At 39.3% G+C, this 17575-nt stretch overlaps 2 non-coding genes across 2 annotated transcripts; one reads left to right on the top strand and one right to left on the bottom strand.

Annotated features, from left to right (window-relative positions):
• Window positions 1-10584: 10584 nt before the first annotated feature.
• trnaq-cug (transfer RNA glutamine (anticodon CUG)) lies at window positions 10585-10656 on the bottom strand. Its single transcript has one exon. It is a non-coding gene; the product is annotated as a tRNA-Gln (tRNA).
• A 5176-nt stretch (window positions 10657-15832) lies between these two features.
• Window positions 15833-15904, top strand: trnaq-cug (transfer RNA glutamine (anticodon CUG)). Its single transcript has one exon. It is a non-coding gene; the product is annotated as a tRNA-Gln (tRNA).
• The last annotated feature ends 1671 nt before the right edge of the window (window positions 15905-17575 follow it).

The raw sequence follows: 17575 nt of genomic DNA, 5'->3' as shown, positions 1-17575 counted from the left end.
GAACATAGGGTTACGTACAAGAGTGGAGGAGAGTGAGGGCAGAGCCAAGGATCAAGGAGGACTGCAAGGTTGAGTTTAGGAGGAGGTGAGACAGGCATTGGGTGGCAGTTAAGAGTTACCAGACAGCTGGGAAACTACAGCAGAATTAATAAGGGTGACACTAAGAAGGGTGCTTGGCGTGACATCTGGACAGAGGAAGGAGGAAAGAGGAAACCTGGTGGTGGAATGGAGAAGTACAGGAGAGTATACAGAGGAGAGGATGGCAAAGAAGAAGTGGGATAGTCAGAGAGATGCAGAAAGTAGACAGGAGTACAAGTTAAGAAAAATGCCCTAATCTATATGGTGACAACTCTTAGAAACTAATAATATATATGTATTATTTTAGATCACCATTCCATATGACTATAATATGTTAGTAACACTATCATCTAGAGCTGACCTTCATCTATGATGTGTTTGAAACAGAAGCTCTTGATCTCACCTGTTGAGTGATGTCCTCTAAAACAAATGAAGTCAACAGAACCTCGTGAACCTCCAAAAGCTCATGTCTGGATTATTCAACATTAGTGACTGGAGATTTTTTTTGCAAATATTTTGATGTTGTTTACTGCTCTTCAGGATCAGTTCTTATTGAATTGTATTGCATCAGGATTTGTTTGGCTTTGTAAGGTGGAAGCACTTTTGGGTCATGGGGAAGCTCTCCAAAAAAAGGAGGTCATCTGCCAGTAGTGTCCTCTAGTGGGACCCTGGGGACCTCAACAGGGCTGCTTTTCAGAACTACAGCTCCCAAGCAACCCTATTGGCATCCAATCTGAGACCTTGACAGAGAAGCCCTGCCACCTATTGTTCTGTAAGATAAATTGTCTTTGGTAGATAAACTCCCCCAGTGCATCCCTTAGTCTTGGCCCCAGACTGGGATTAGAATTAGACTTCATTCAGAGTGGGATATACAGTACCTCCATCTACGCTGTCCCTCTGTTATAGCCCCCTGGCCAGATAAGATTTTGTTCTTCGAGATGTCTGTCCATTCTTTATGGCTTCTATGATAGATAGATAGATAGATAGATAGATAGATAGATAGATAGATAGATAGATAGATAGATAGATAGATAGATAGATAGATAGATAGATAGATAGATAGATAGATAGATAGATAGATAGATCATAACCAAAGTGATCTTAAGAAGGGTTTGGACAATGTCCTCGGTGCTCACCGTCATTTAACTGAGGACTATAAGTGTCAAGTACTGCTGGATCATTTAGAGCTGCCCGCTGATTACCAGGTAGCTAAAGGGTACCTGAGTGGCTTGACTGGCAAAGTCAAGCCATACAGATACCCCGGTGTGTGTCTGAGGCCGTCAAGGGGGGACCCTATCAACAAGAGCGGAAACCTTTCAAGTTTACAAAGACCATGCAAGATATGTACAGGTCTCACAGGACATGAGTAGCACACGCCTTCTACTGCAATATCTGGTGCTTCATCCACAGACACCAAAGCTTCAAGCACAGCTAAGAAGCAGGACCTCTCTATGTCATGCTGCCCACATTGAAATAACCATGAACACCACCTCAGTGCCTGTGGAACATTCAGCAAACTGAGCCCCGCAGACAAGAAGAAGTGGAGTAAGAAACAAAACCAGTGCTGGAGGTGCAGCTGAGGTCACAAGCTGACAGTGTCCAATGAAGATACCCTGCTCAACATGTGGTCGTCAGCATATAGTGTACTTCATGAAGTTACTTCTGCTGCAGAGAACCAGAGCATCTTCACTGTAAGCACACCTTCACCTCGATTTTAGGTCGATTCGAAGTTCAGCCACCCAGGAAGTGTGAGCTAAAGGTGGTCCCTGCATGAAATACGGTAATGAACGAGGACATTAGACACAAATGCTGTGTTAGTATGATGGAGCTGAAAGGGACAAAAATATGTTCTGGTAGCTGCCCAAGCATCTTGGGCTGGAAAGAGCTGAGGAGATCCTGTCACTGAGAACAGTAAGGACATGATATTGTCCACCTGTCTCATCTGAGATATCTGCACAAGCAAACCATAGAGTGAGATATTCTATCTAAAGGGCTTTCACTGCCAATGAATTGAACCCGGCTGAGCCATCTTGCCGTGCTGAAGCATTGAAACACTTAAGAGACTTTTTGTTTGAGCTTTCTGTTCAGCGTTTGATCCCACACCCGCTAATTGTGTGTTGCTGAAGTTTTCTGTCACCTTTAGTCATTAACACGTTTAGTGCACTTTTAGTTTATAACCAACACTTTAACGGTTAATAACATGTTGTTCTCGTAAATGTAAATACGCCATGATAACCCTGTTTCAGATTAGGAATGAGCAGGATATTAATATTAATCTCGGATAACACTGAAGGGCAATACGCTGTAGTTTACTTTGTTCTCAGACGCTAATTTCGATTTGTTTCAACTGGACAGATTTGTATTTAAACGTAAGGCATTTCACTTTCAGTAGACGAACGCCGTCCTGAGCCTCACGCAGTGCCCACATTTGGAAACTGGAGTAACAGTGCCATCTACTGGTCACTTAACAAATAGCAGTTCACAGTAAACTGAAAATGCGGTGGTTGTAATTCGTCTTCCTGCGGGTAATCTATAATAGATCAGTGTTGACATTTTAATCGATTATGTTTGTATACGCAGCTCATTGGTACTTATATACTTAATGCAATTTTTTATTTATTTATTTCGTTTAGATACCACACACAAACACACACACACACGCACATATATCTATTATCTTTGCTGCAGAGTCCAAAAGGGTGCTCAAACTACGTACTCTCTGATGTGTCTGCTGGCCAATCTAACTAAAGAGCCCAGTAATGTTTAACGGTCCATCTCAACTAGAGAGTGTGAATATACCGAGGCATGTTTAGCATACGGCTGATGACGTATTCATGTACAGTAATCCCTCACCTATCGCGGGGGTTACGTTCCAGAGCCCCCCGCGATAGGGTGAAAATCCGCGAAGTAGCGACCTATATTTATTTTATTTATACATATTTTAAGGCTTTATAAACCCTTCCCTCACTCTTATAAACCTTTCTCACTCTCTTGTTAACCTTTCCCACACTCTTATAAACACTTCCTATGCTCTTAAACACTTTCTACATTCTTAAACACCGCAGACCAACACTGCACACTGCACGCAGCGATCAGACGTCAATGGTGTCTGCACTCGCTTTGTGAAGGGGGGCAGCTGAACTCACGCTGAGCAGAAATGGACTTTGTGCTGCTTCTGCCAAAATGCCTGCTTGTCGCTCTGCGCGTTCGGAAGGAGGATGTGTGTGTGTGTGGTGTGTGTGTGTGTGTGGGTGTGTGAGAGCTGAACGCACCTTCACTCAAACCCCCCCCTCCCCGGAAGCGCAGTACGCTCCGGCCACTTCCGCATTGTCAAGGGGGTGGGGAGCAGAATGAACGCTAAGGAGAAGTGGACTTTGTGCTGGCTTTGTGCTGCTTGTCGCTCTGCGTGTCATTAATTTAAAAGTCCTGGACAAATCAGGCTTTTAGGGTGTACATCACCAATTTTCCTGTCTCACTGTCTGGTCTTGCGTGAAGTTAAAATGTTTTATAATAGTGAGATGTTACTCATATCCTTAGCCCGACATTCACATATCATATGTGTTAACAAAGTGTGTTTTATAAGTTTTACATGTGTTATAAAGCGTGTGGGATGGGTATTTTAAGGCTTAAACTATAAAAATGTTTATTTATATGGTCTTTCTATATCGCGGATTTTCTCCTGTTGCTGATGGGTCTGGAACATAACTTTCCGTGATAGGCAGGCAATCACTTGTATTTAAAAACCCCGCAAAGTCGTGAATCCACGAAAAGTGAACCGCGAAGTAGCGAGGGGATTACTGTAATATAAATAAGGCCATATATGGACATCATGTATTAAGTTACTCAGAGAGATACCTGATACTTCAAGTCCGGAGTGACCTTGAGGGCCTGCAACTTGAATAAACTCATCCTACTTATAGCAGTTAGACAAAAAAAATATAACTGAAAATGATATAGACAAAAAAAAAAACATTAAGGTTTTCCGCCACAGCCACCACTACCTGCTGTGAAAACATCAGTCATATTCTTGCTAATGCTTCCCTTCTTTGAAAGCAACTCCACTTGCACCCTATTAGTAATTAGCGGCCAGACGTAATTTTCTTTGAAATGCTTTAACACTTTTTGTGAAAATAATAACAATAATAATAATAATAATAATAATAATAATAGTCACAATAATAATAATAATAATAATAATAATAATAATAATAATAATAACAATAATAATAATAATAATAATAATAATAGTCACAATAATAATAATAATAATAATAATAATAATAGTCACAATCAGGAATTGAACTTTGCACAAGTACCATGTCTATCTTTCGTACCACGGAGCCATCAAAGCCAAACTGACCAATCAGATTGCTCAGAGGGACCACACACTCCGAGACAGACAGACAGACAGACGGGCGTGTTTTATTAAACAGTCGATAGATGTTGTATATTAAGGAAAGGAGACACAAAAAGGTCGGCCTGATGGCGGCACACACATTCAAGTAAAGAGTACACGAGAGAACGGCATCATATGCGGCAAATCACATGACTGAAAAGCATGCGGTCGCGCCAGTAGAGTCACATGACACGCCTGCTCTCCTCTAGTGATGGGAAGTTCGGATCATTTTACCGACACGGACTTTTGAGTCTCGTTCAGCAAAATGAACGAATCCTTTTTCGAGTCATTTTGTTCATTTCAGCAAAATATAATTAAAACGTTACCTGTTACCTCCCTAACACATCTACTGCTTACACAAATGTTGATCACACTACAAACAAGACAAAACTATAATACTATAAGAAACAGAAAATATTAATTCATTGTTTACCTGGGTCTTTTGTCTATGATTCGCTCACCTGGCCTCTTATCTGACAAGTTTTCGGGTTTGAGTCGTTCTTTCATCACGTGACAGCCCAATTAGCTAACCAAGGCAATCTGAGCCGGAAAAAGAATTGATTAGTTCATCTCTCGAGTCTTCGGGTTCGAGTCATTTGTTCATCACGTGACAGCCCCATAAGCTTTACCTATGCAGTCTGAGCCGGAAAGAGAATTGATTAGTTCATTCCTCGAGTCTTTCGAGTCGTTCGTTCTTTTGTCACGTGACCACTTACCGGCTCAGTACCTCAGTCAAATACTAACGTAAAATTCCATTTGTTGTATGTTGGATCATATTTAGAAATTATCATGAAATTATCAAAAATATCTAAAACACATTTTCTTATAAATAAAAAAGGTCTGTCAATTTCTGTCACTATGATTTTGTTACTGTTTCTTGAGGATCTGTGGTGTATTATTTTATAAATAAATAATCCTGTTACAAATAAATTATTGATTAATTTGTCCTTTTATTGTCTTTGTCTATCAGTAAAGTAAACAAACACTAGGCTATATAATAAAATAATCCAAGCCTACAATTACAAAGTACTTATAGTTAATAATCGTACACTATTCTATCGCAGTGTTCATTTTTACTCCAATTTTGAGTTTCCTGGTATAATAATTGTTTTTCCTATGCAGACTTAACATATTGATCTAATATTTGTATAAAAAGATTGGTCAAAAAGGACATAATGACAAAGTAAAAGCAAATAACATTTTGAATTTGAATGAATAAGGTTAGTTTAAAATATTAAGGTTATGATAACTTAAACTTCAAGTTGTAACCCAAAATGAAATAAAAACTGGAGAGTTAAAATCATTTACAATCCAACATACAACAAATGGAATTTTACGTTAGTATTTGACTGAGATACTGAGCCGGTAAGTGGCCACGTGACAAAAGAACGAACGACTCGAAAGACTCGAGAGAAGAACTAATCAATTCTCTTTCCGGCTCAGACTGAGTTGGTTAAGCTTATGGGGCTGTCACGTGATGAACGAACGACTCAAACCCGAAGACTCGAAAAAACTATAGAAAGTTGCGCAAATGTGCATGCGCGACTGAACGAATCACTCCCACGAGACGACTCGTTCTTCCCGAGTCACATTAAAGATTCGTTCAAAATGAACGAATCATTCAAGAACGACCCATCACTACTCTCCTCTTCCCAAGGATACACAGTCTCTCTGAGCAGTATAGAAGTTCTTACAATAATGCGGTGAGGCGGCAGCGTGGTTTCAGTAACAGTCGCCCTGGATGAACGTTTAAAGAGCCATTGATTTCTATACATTAACTAGCTCATATCGTAACCCCCAAAACCGTATAGTGTCCGACCTTGCCGTTTTAACGCACAGACGACATCCATAGCAGTGACGGTTTTCCTTTTTGCGTGTTCTGTGTAAGTAACGGCATCTCGAATCACATTCTCCAGAAAAACCTTAAGCACTCCGCGAGTTTCTTCGTATATCAGGCCAGAAATTCTTTTTACTCCACCTCGACGAGCTAAGCGGCGAATGGCAGGCTTTGTTATACCCTGGATATTGTCACGAAGAACTTTACGATGGCGCTTAGCACCACCTTTGCCAAGGCCCTTTCCTCCTTTTCCGCGACCGGACATTATCACTCACTATTCGTTAGCTTTCAAACACAAAATAAACACCAACAGACTGCCGTAGACTACTTTTCGAACAAACCGAAGCAAAGTACTGTAAAGGTATTGACCGGACCTATTAGGAAACACGCACTTCTAAAATGGGCGCTCAGATTCAAACCGCGAGCTCACTCGGCTTTACTTTTCTCCTGATTTAGAGCAGATGCACGTAAATCCGAAACGGAACCTGGTGAAACAAAATTTCCATATTCAAAATTTAAATAATACACTTTCTGTCTTCTTAAAAACTATATTTGATGTGACCTTTTTTAATTCTAAATGGATTTTTTTTTGTTTTTTTTTAGAAATTTCCATAGTAACTTATAATTGTTTTGTGTTATGTATGTAAGCAGTTTTTTGCATTTTATCAGGTGTTTTTTTCCTTTACAATTAGCAAGTATAATTCAGTACACTGTTAATTTCATTTCTTCTTTTGGGCTAGTTAAGGGCAGCCAGGTTGAGTTTGTAGATAAGGCTTTGGAATTTTAAAATATAATTTTTTAAATCTCTGTTATTGATACACTTGTTACCCAAAAGCACGTCACTTCAGTCAGGACCCTTGTTGGATGAATGAGGTGGAGAGACAGATGTTGAATTGAAAAGCTCAATCCTAATGGATATGTTTCACATTTATGCCCTATGCTAGTTTTTCTGGAAGTATTTAAAATATTTTAGCAAAATATAAATGCATTTTGCATGTTGTGAAACCACAGGGGATAAGTGGTATTTGGATTCTGTGACCCGAGTAAAGTGAGGTTTTCTTTTCTCTTGGTTGTTTTTGATATTATTTATTGTACATCATTGACGCCTGTTTTCTCATAACATTTTTTGTACCTCCATTCTCCTTGAAAACATGATTACTTCATATTTATTCTGCACCACACTCCAGTCCAGTTGGTGGCAGTAATGCACCATAGGTGGGTCTGCTAACTGCCATAAAAAGACAAAGAAGAAGAAGAAGAAGAAGAAGTTGGTTTCATCACAGCTTGGCTGTGTTGCACACGGTGTACTTTTCATTTTCTGAGTATTTTTTGTAATATGTGCACTTTGTTTGGCTCTTTCAAAAAAATCTAATACTTTTATTAAAAATACTAATGCAGTGTAATCCGTTTAGCTGTATTGTTATGTGTATAAAGTACAAAGACTCTCTGATGTGTACTCATCATTGCCATGCCAAATCTCTCACTGTAGGCTTTGTAAATTAACCACACAGAATGTATAATGTGAAAACTATGCACTGTTTGGGGAAATGTAATCCTACAATTTGAGCATGCATCTGTAACTGCTTAAGAAACGGAACTGAAGATGAAAAGTAAAATAATAAGCAGAATGTACAACCTCAAGTCCAATGAAGTTGGGACGTTGTGTAAATAAAAACAGAATACAATGATTTGCAAATCCTTTTCAACCTATACTCAATTGAATACACTACAAAGACAAGATATCGAATGTTCAAACTGATAAACTTTATTGTTGTTTTGCAAATCTTCACTCATTTTGAATTTGATGCCTGTAACACGTTCCAGAAAAGCCTGGACAGGGGCCTGTTTACCACTGTGTTGTATCACCTTTCCTTTTAACAACACTCAATAAGCGTTTGGGAACTGAGGACACTAATTGTTGAAGCTGTGCAGCTGGAATTCTTTCCCATTCTTGCTTGATGTACAACTTCAGTTGCTCAACAGTCCGGGGTCTCCATTGTCGTATTTTGCTCTTCATGATGTGCCACACATTTTCAATGGGAGACAGGTGTGGACTGCAGGCAGGCCAGTCTCGTACCCGCACTCTTTTACTACGAAGCCACGCTGTTGTAACACATGCAGAATGTGGCTTCGCATTGTCCTGCTGAAATAAGCAGGGACGTCCCTGAAAAAGACGTCGCTTGGATGGCAGCATATGTTGCTCCACAACCTGTATGTACCTTTCAACATTGCTGTGTCTTCACAGATGTGCAAGTTACCCATGCCAGGGGCACTAACACACCCCCATACCATCACAGATGCTGGCTTTTGAACTTTGCGCTGATAACAATCCGGATGGTCCTTTTACTCTTTGGCCCTGAGGACATGACGTCCATGATTTCCAAAAACAATTTGAAATGTGGACTCGTCAGACCACAGCACACTTTTCCACTTTGCGTCACTCCATCTCAGATGAACTCGGGCCCAGAGAAGCCGGCGGCGTTTCTGGGTGTTGTTGATATATGGCTTTCACTTTGCATGGTAGAGTTTTAACTTGCACTTGTAGATGTAGCGACGAACTGTGTTAACTGACAATGGTTTTCTGAAGTATTCCTGAGCCCCCGTGGTAATATCCTTTACAGAATGATGTCGGTTTTTAATGCAGTGCCGCCTGAAGGATCGAAGGTCACGGGCATCCAGTGTTGGTATTCAGCCTTACGTGCAGAGATTTCTCCTAATATTGATTTTTCTAATATTTTGATGATATTATGGACAGTTGATGATGAAATTCCTAGATTCCTTGCAATTGTATGTTGAGAAACGTTGTTCTTAAACTGCTGGACTATTTGCACACACAGTTGTTCACAAAGTGGTGAACCTCGCCCCATCCTTGCTTGTGAACGACTGAGCCTTTTGGGGATGCTCCTTTTATACCCAATCATGACAAACACCTGTTTCCAATTCACCTGTTCACCTGTGGAATGTTCACAACTGGTGTTTTTTGAACATTCCTTAACTTTCCCAGTCTTTTGCTGCCCCTGTCCCAGCTTTTTTGGAACGTGTTGCAGGCATCAAATTCAAAAGGAGTGAAGATTTGCAAAACAACAATAAAGTTTATCAGTTTGAACATTCGATACCTTGTCTTCGTAGTGTATTCAATTGAATATAGGTTGGAAAGGATTTGAAAATCATTGTATTCTGTTTTTATTTACGTTTTACACAACGTCCCAAATTCATTGGAATTGGGGTTGTAATTTGAAGAAAGAAGGGGAATGGTGGTATCATAACACCAGCTATGACACCCACTGTGAGCAGAAAAATAAGCAAGAATCGTAGCCTAACCTTAATTAAATAATACCAAGAATCTGTGGTAAAATTACATTTTTCCAGTTTACTTTTGTTTGTTACAACGATGCCTCAGGAACATGACAAATATGCGTTCCACCCATTAGCTCGATTGTAAAACACAAGAGCAGGCTATTTAGATTTTTGTATTTTTAAAAAAATATGCTTCACTTCAAAAATCATTGTCATGTTACAAATTAAAATATACCATTACAGTGAAGAGGTAACTTCAATTTGAAAAATACTGAACATATCCTAAGTTGTAAAAACATGAATGATTCAAAACTGTAATGTACAATTACTTCCCAAAAAGTTCTTGTGCAAAGTATATAAGACATCTGTATGAATTAATAAATGTTCCTAAATTCTTCACACTTGTGGCATATTTATAAATCATAAATCACCCATATCATGTTAAATTTGTGCATGTAAAAAAAGTGCCCTCAAATATCTCTATGTGGAAGAAAATACAGAAAGAGAAAGAAATGGTCCCCGTTCGGGGTAAGAAAAGAAATCCCTGCAATGTAAATAATTCTCCGATTGTTTTTATTGATTTTGGATGGAGGGTGTTGAGAACACAGATATTAGCTGATTAATATTAGCAAATAGTAATTATTATTAATATTAACAGATGTTAGCTACCTCAGATTATTGATCACTTGTGAGAGCCAAAGGGCAAGTAAGTGCTTTCCAGGAGAATTTGGAGGTCTGCACAGTCCCCCTGCAAGCAGATTAACTTCAATTGTCAGCCGCTATCCACACTGCAGATATTTAAAAAACGCACAAACAGAGTAAACTGCCTTAGATTTATCACGAAGTGTGCAAGTGAAGTAACCAGTTACAGTCCTTTTAAATGTATGCTTTTAAAACTCGCTCTGAACTTTTATCACCGAACAGTAATGTTTCTCTATTTCGTGCGTCCGAATTTTATGAACCAAGACAGACAAACAGGTTCCACCGAGATTTGAACTCGGATCGCTGGATTCAAAGTCCAGAGTGCTAACCATTACACCATGGAACCGTCTTAAGCACTTTTCTACAGTAAATACGGTAATGGCACAGCACTGTAACGTGTTTATTTACATTTTAGGTGCTAGTTTGACATACTAAAACTTTTCAGTGCTTTTTTAATAATGTAAATATACTTGTAATACTTCTGTGCCCTCGGAATCTTTACCCGACGCATACACTGCATTTTTGCGTCTCATATTTGGGACGACCTTCACACATTTAAGAGTTTTTATTTACCTCTGGTGAGAATTTCCGTAGTTCCTACCTGTGACATTTCACCTTCCCTCATAGTTGAGCTCACTTGAAGTTTTCTGAGTGTCTTAGGAGACTCTTTGGATGGCAGTACCTGTTCATTTCCTAGGTTGCCCAAAAAGCAATGAGGTGCGCTGATATATTAAGAACTGAAACATGCCCTGACTGCAGTTGGATGCTTGTATAGTTTTTTTTACATCACTGCAAATTTAAATTCTTGAAAAGCAGAGTGGCGCAGCGGGAGCGTGCTGGGCCCATAACCCAGAGGTCGATGGATCGAAACCATCCTCTGCTATCTCTGTTTTTGAACATTAGCATATCTCAGCATTGTATTCTTCACGTGCTATTTACGTAGATCCATTGGTATACGTTAATTTTAAAACCCTATACATTTGCAATATTGTTTTCTCTGGAAAGTGTTTTGTGATCGCACACATTGCTATTAAAAGTACAGAATATATTCTATTTCTGGGTAATATGCACAGTTCAAAATGACAGATTTTTATCCGCGTCCCGGCTTTAGTCTTTAAACAACGCAATTATATAAGAAAACAAACGAGTACTTACCAAAACAAAATACTTTTTACCTATTTTAATAAAGTGAATGCCTAAACACTGCAGGCATTTTAGAGTACGATGGTATTGCAATTAAGTATCTATGGTGTAATGGTTAGCACTCTGGATTCAGAATCCAACGATCCGAGTCCAAATCTTGGTGGAACTTGCGTTACGTTTTAAATAAAATTGCTATTGACCAGTTAATAGTCGGTAAAATGATTTCTACTTACGTATATCTGATAAATACGTTAATTGTAACAAGTCTCAGTCATAAACAAAGATAAATATCTAGATAGACTGACACGCGAACTCAGTTTGGCATAGTAACACAGGGGCGCTTTGCTTAATGTCGTTCGTTAAAGCAAGCTATTGACTGGAAGATATTTAGCAAAGTAACCTTTTAATGGTTCGCCAATCCTCAGAAAAAATTATTTGTGACACAACAAGTTCCAAAAAAAGTTAACTAAAATGTCAGTAGCACGTAGTCGTTCATATACTGTAGATTCAGAAGGCTCAATTAAGAAAGGCTTGCGATAAAGTATAGGCAAAGAGGATAACTATAGTGTGTGCATGTTCAACAGTAAGAGAAGAGATTCTGCAGGTAGATGAGCCTGTGGTGTCCTGGATAACAGGACCAACTGTCAGACAGACCTCAGTTTGTGAGACTTAAGGACCACACCTCTGACGTGGATGTGAACAACACTGGGACACCAAAAGGAACAGTCCTGCCTGCTCTTCTCTTCACTCTGTACACCTCATACTATAAATATAGGATCAGGTCATGTTACTTGTGGAATGTCTCAGATGATTCAGCAATTATGGGGTATATAATGATAAGGGGGATGAGACAGAGGAGAGGAGTCAGATAAACAACTTTGTTTCTTGGTGCAAAGAGAATTGTCTGCATCTCAGAAATCAGCAAAACCAAGGAATTGCTTATTGACTTTTGACACACCAAATAGCCTCTATGTCTGGTCACTAAGCAGGTAGTGATATAAAGATAACGAGGTTCTACAAGTACTTGGGGGGCCACATCAATAACTGGGTGGACTGGTCTCAGAACACAGAGGAACTATATAAGGAAGGGCACAGCATGCTCTTTTTTACTTGGGAGACTCAATAGTGACATCCATCACATCTTCTGTGACTCTTTGATAACCAGTATGGTGTGTGTTGGGCTGGTAAGATCACTTCAAGAGAGGCCACTGAATGTACAAGCTAACTAAACGGGCAGGCTCAGTTATAGGATGCATTCTGGACCATGGAGGTAGCAGCAAAGGAGAGAGGTAAAACAAAACTGAGTGGCATTATGAACAATGCTGCACATTCTCTCCATGACACACTAACACTGAGGCGTTTTCTTTCTTCTTCCCTTTTAGTCATTCTGGTATATGTGTGTATATTTGTATTTATCTGTCTATTTATGTATTTATTCATTTAAAGAGCTTTTATAGAAAGCCAAATTTCCACTTGGGGATAAATAAAGATCAATCAATCAATCTATCTATCTATCTATCTATCTATCTATCTATCTATCTATCTAAAGAGCAGACAAGCGTAACTGAGGGATGTCCAGCTACTGACATTTGAATACATTTATGATGTTGTTGTTGCAATAATTTGCAGAGCTCTGAATTGTTGTAAGGTTTATTCAGTGAGACAAAGGCATGTTACTGTGCACTATTTTATTTCCTAAGTATAAATTCTAAAACTTCACAATTGTACTTTTCCAAACAAAATGTATTTTCCAGATGACTGGATAAGCAGGTTTGAAAGATGGAAGGACGAATGGATGTAATTTGGTAAAGCACGATGCACATAGCCACCGACTATGTTCGGCAACAATTATCCATCCATCAATTATCCAACCCGCTATATTCTAACTACAGGGTGACGGGGGTCTGTTGGAGCCAATCCCAGCCAACACAGGGCACAAGGCAGGAAACAAGGGCGCACACACACACACACACACACACTAGGGACAATTTAGAATCGCCAATGCACCTAACTCACATGTCTTTGGACTGTGGGAGGAAACCCACGCAGACACGGAGAGAACATGCAAACTCCACGCAGGGAGGACAAGGGAAGCTGCGCCACCCAGGCAACAATTATGATTTAAAAAAAAAAAAAAAAAAAAAGATTTTAACTATTGTATGATACACAATGTTTCAATTGAATAATAAATGTATTGCTTTTCTTTTGTCTTGTTATTTTTATACTCTGGTGTCTTTTATGATTTAGTTATAGTTTTGAACATTTGAGACCTATTTAAATCATTTTATGGCACCGTTAAGTGATCATTTGGTTTACTTTTATTTTATTTAAATAAAAATAAACTGGATTTGATAAACATCACCCTCTAGCGACATGTTGATTATTTATTTATTTAATTTACAAGTTGCTAGAAACATCTAGCACAGTGGCGCAGCGGAATCGTGCTGGGCCCATAACCCAGAGGTCGATGGATCGAAACCATCCTCTGCTAAAAATTTCTTTTTAACCTTTTATTATTCTGCTCAAAGCATCAATTGTATCTTCCTGTTATGTAACATTGCTTATTTTGCAAAGTTGTTGTGCCAATAACATACTGAAATAATGTTTTCCTTTTAAAGCTCCTTGCAATGGAGCATATTGTCAATCGTTTTATAGACGAGTCTATGCTGCTGGGTACAAGGCGGGACCTCACCCTGGTCATTGTATACCCGCACGTCTATCTGCACTCAGTAAGGGTTTCCCAGGGGAGAATTTCACATTAGATAGATAGTTCCTTTCTAAGTAGTACCTTCTAGTGAGACAACGAAGTAATAATAAAACCGGCCATATCCAATGTACAAAACACACACACTGTAGTAACCAGCATTGTCACCTACAGACGGGGATGGAGAGGCGATCGATAGCAGGGTATTCACAGGTGTCCTGAGTTCTACGTTCCTGGAACCCCAGGACATTTCTCGTTACACCTTTCAAGTCCGAGAAGGCTCGAGAACGCTGGTGGAGATTGTCAGGACAGTATAAACACGGCGATGCAAATGATAACGGAGAGACGTGGAAAGGGACACCACACGATCTGTAACACTGTGAGAGTGCAATAGCCCGTCTAGAGAAGTGACTGTTATTTTTACGGAGCGGTTTACATGGCTTTTACAGCGTAGTTTATTTCTGCACGGAGACTATTGTACATCATTTGTTGTGGAAAAAATGCGCCCATTATTTGGCTTGACTCCCATTCGTTATGGGTCTTATAGTCTTTCTATCTCGATGCTCTACAATAATATATAAAAAATGGGCCCCAAAGAAATCATTTTTGTTGTCGCGTTTTATCTAGAGAAATTCGACACGTTTAATATTGTAACGGGATTGGAATGGAATGGAATTTGCCGCTTTACTCTCCGATGGGCGCTGCCAGCTGCTTATCTCATTTGCCCACACATAAACACCGCCTACCCAGTGGCGTCGTTAGGCAGGGGTGTTCCAGGGCTTTAGCCTCCGATCTCAAGCGTGTTGCCCCTAATCTTCGAGAGACGTCCCCCAACATGTTCACAGAAGCTAGACCTATAGCCCCTGATCTTTGAGCCTTGTTTCCCCTGTTCAGCTCTCGGAAAACGGCCGTGGACAGCGCGAAATCATCACGCCACCCCCCATGCGGTTTTCAATCGGACGCATCTGACAGTAAAAGGTGTATTACAGAGGTAGGGCTAAATTCTCGCGTACCCGGGGTCACAGGTAACGTGTCTGTCTCCCTGTTCCTCCCCTCCGTGAGCCGACCTAATACTCGGGTACACATTAGAGCCACGCAGCCAGGGGGATGGGCTTCAGCAGCGGTGACACGCCCCTCTCAATTTCCGCTCATTAGCGAGGATTTCAAGTCCGCTTCTCCAGGAATCCCATCATTTTGGACTTGGCCTCTCAAACAGTTAGTCCCTCTTATATCCACACACAGGTATGCTACAATATGTTTCGTTTGCTTCTTATTTTTTACGATTTTTTTTTTGGAACATCTATAATTGCTTTTTGGGCAACATAGGAAATGAACAGGTACTGCCATCCAAAGAGTCTCCTAAGACACTCAGAAAACTTCAAGTGAGCTCAACTATGAGGGAAGGTGAGATGTCACAGGTAGGAACTGCGGAAATTCTCACCAGAGGTAAATAAAAACTCTTAAATGTGTGAAGGTCGTCCCAAATATGAGACGCAAAAATGCAGTGTATGCATCGGGTAAAGATTCCGAGGGCACAGAAGTATTACAAGTATATTTACATTATTAAAAAAAGCACTGAACAGTTTTTAGTATGTCAAACTAGCACCTAAAATGTAAATAAACACGTTACAGTGCTTTGCCATTACCGTATTTACTGTAGAAAAGTACTTAAGACGGTTCCATGGTGTAATGGTTAGCACTCTGGACTCTGAATCCAGCGATCCGAGTTCAAATCTCGGTGGAACCTGTTTGTCTGTCTTGGTTCATAAAATTCGGACACACGAAATAAAGAGACATTACTGTTCGGTGATAAAAGTTCAGAGCGAGTTTTAAAAGCATACATTTAAAAGGACTGTAACTGGTTACTTCACTTGCACACTTCGTGAAAAATCTAAGGCAGTTTACTCTGTTTGTGCGTTTTTTAAATATCTGCAGTGTGGATAGCGGCTGACAATTGAAGTTAATCTGCTTGCAGGGGGACTGTGCAGACCTCCAAATTCTCCTGGAAAGCACTTACTTGCCCTTTGGCTCTCACAAGTGATCAATAATCTGAGGTAGCTAACATCTGTTAATATTAATAATAATTACTATATGCTAATATTAATCAGCTAATATTTGTGTTCTCAACACCCTCCATCCAAAATCTATAAAAACAATCGGAGAATTATTTACATTGCAGGGATTTCTTTTCTTACCCCGAACGGGGACCATTTCTTTCTCTTTCTGTATTTTCTTCTACATAGAGATATTTGAGGGCACTTTTTTTACATGCACAAATTTAACACGATATGGGTGATTTATGATTTATAAATATGCCACAAGTGTGAAGAATTTAGGAACATTTATTAATTCATACAGATGTCTTATATACTTTGCACAAGAACTTTTTGGGAAGTAATTGTACATTACAGTTTTGAATCATTCATGTTTTTATAAGTTAAGGTATGTTCAGTATTTTTCAAATTGAAGTTACCTCTTCACTGTAATGGTATATTTTAATTTGTAACATGACAATGATTTTTGAAGTGAAGCATATTTTTAAAAAAATTCAAAAAACTAAATAGCCTGCTCTTGTGTTTTACAATCGAGCTAATGGGTGGAACGCATATTTGTCATGTTCCTGAGGCATTGTTGTAACAAACAAAAGTAAACTGGAAAAATTGAATTTTTCCACAGATTCTTGGTATTATTTAATTAAGGTTAGGCTACGATTCTTGCTTATTTTTCTGCTCACAGTGGGTGTCATAGCTGGTGTTATGATACCACCATTCCCCTTCTTTCTTTAAATTACAACCCCAATTCCAATGAAGTTGGGACGTTGTGTAAAACGTAAATAAAAACAGAATACAATGATTTTCAAATCCTTTTCAACCTATATTCAATTGAAAACATATGCTGTGAGCATGTGCAGTAATCCTAAACAGCACGGCTGGACAGATAGCATGTTACAATAAAGCACTGGTTATACAAAATCACAGCAAAACATTCATTGGAGAAGTCTAGTCAAAAATAGAGACCATATATAAAAATGAGAACAGCTACAGAAGAAGATTTGAAAAGGTGAATACGTGCCATGAACGTCGTGAACACGTGTCTTGTTATAATCAGATTCAGTTTCCACGTCCGGCTCATGAGAACTTCATGGTAATGATGAAGCACTCACGTCGAGCACTAAAGGAAAATACAATAAAATGAGGGAATGTGATTATCAACAACCTGCTACTCAGTAAGGAGTTTAAGAAGCTTCGGCCCAGTAAGTAGATGGCTAACTAAAGTCATTTCAATATAAATTAGTGCAGTGGTTAGCGGTGCTGCTTCACGGATTTAACGATCTGGGCTTGAATCCATAGCCTGCTTTTATAAACTTGCCAACATCCATTTCTGTGGACTGTAACTGTGTGAGGAAAACATCAGACTA

This window comes from Erpetoichthys calabaricus, assembly GCF_900747795.2.
Source record: "Erpetoichthys calabaricus chromosome 1 unlocalized genomic scaffold, fErpCal1.3 SUPER_1_unloc_2, whole genome shotgun sequence".
In the NCBI taxonomy this organism is placed as follows: Eukaryota; Metazoa; Chordata; class Cladistia; order Polypteriformes; family Polypteridae; genus Erpetoichthys; species Erpetoichthys calabaricus.
The sequence above is the reverse complement of the archived record's forward strand: the minus strand, read 5'-3'. Positions and strand labels throughout refer to the sequence as shown.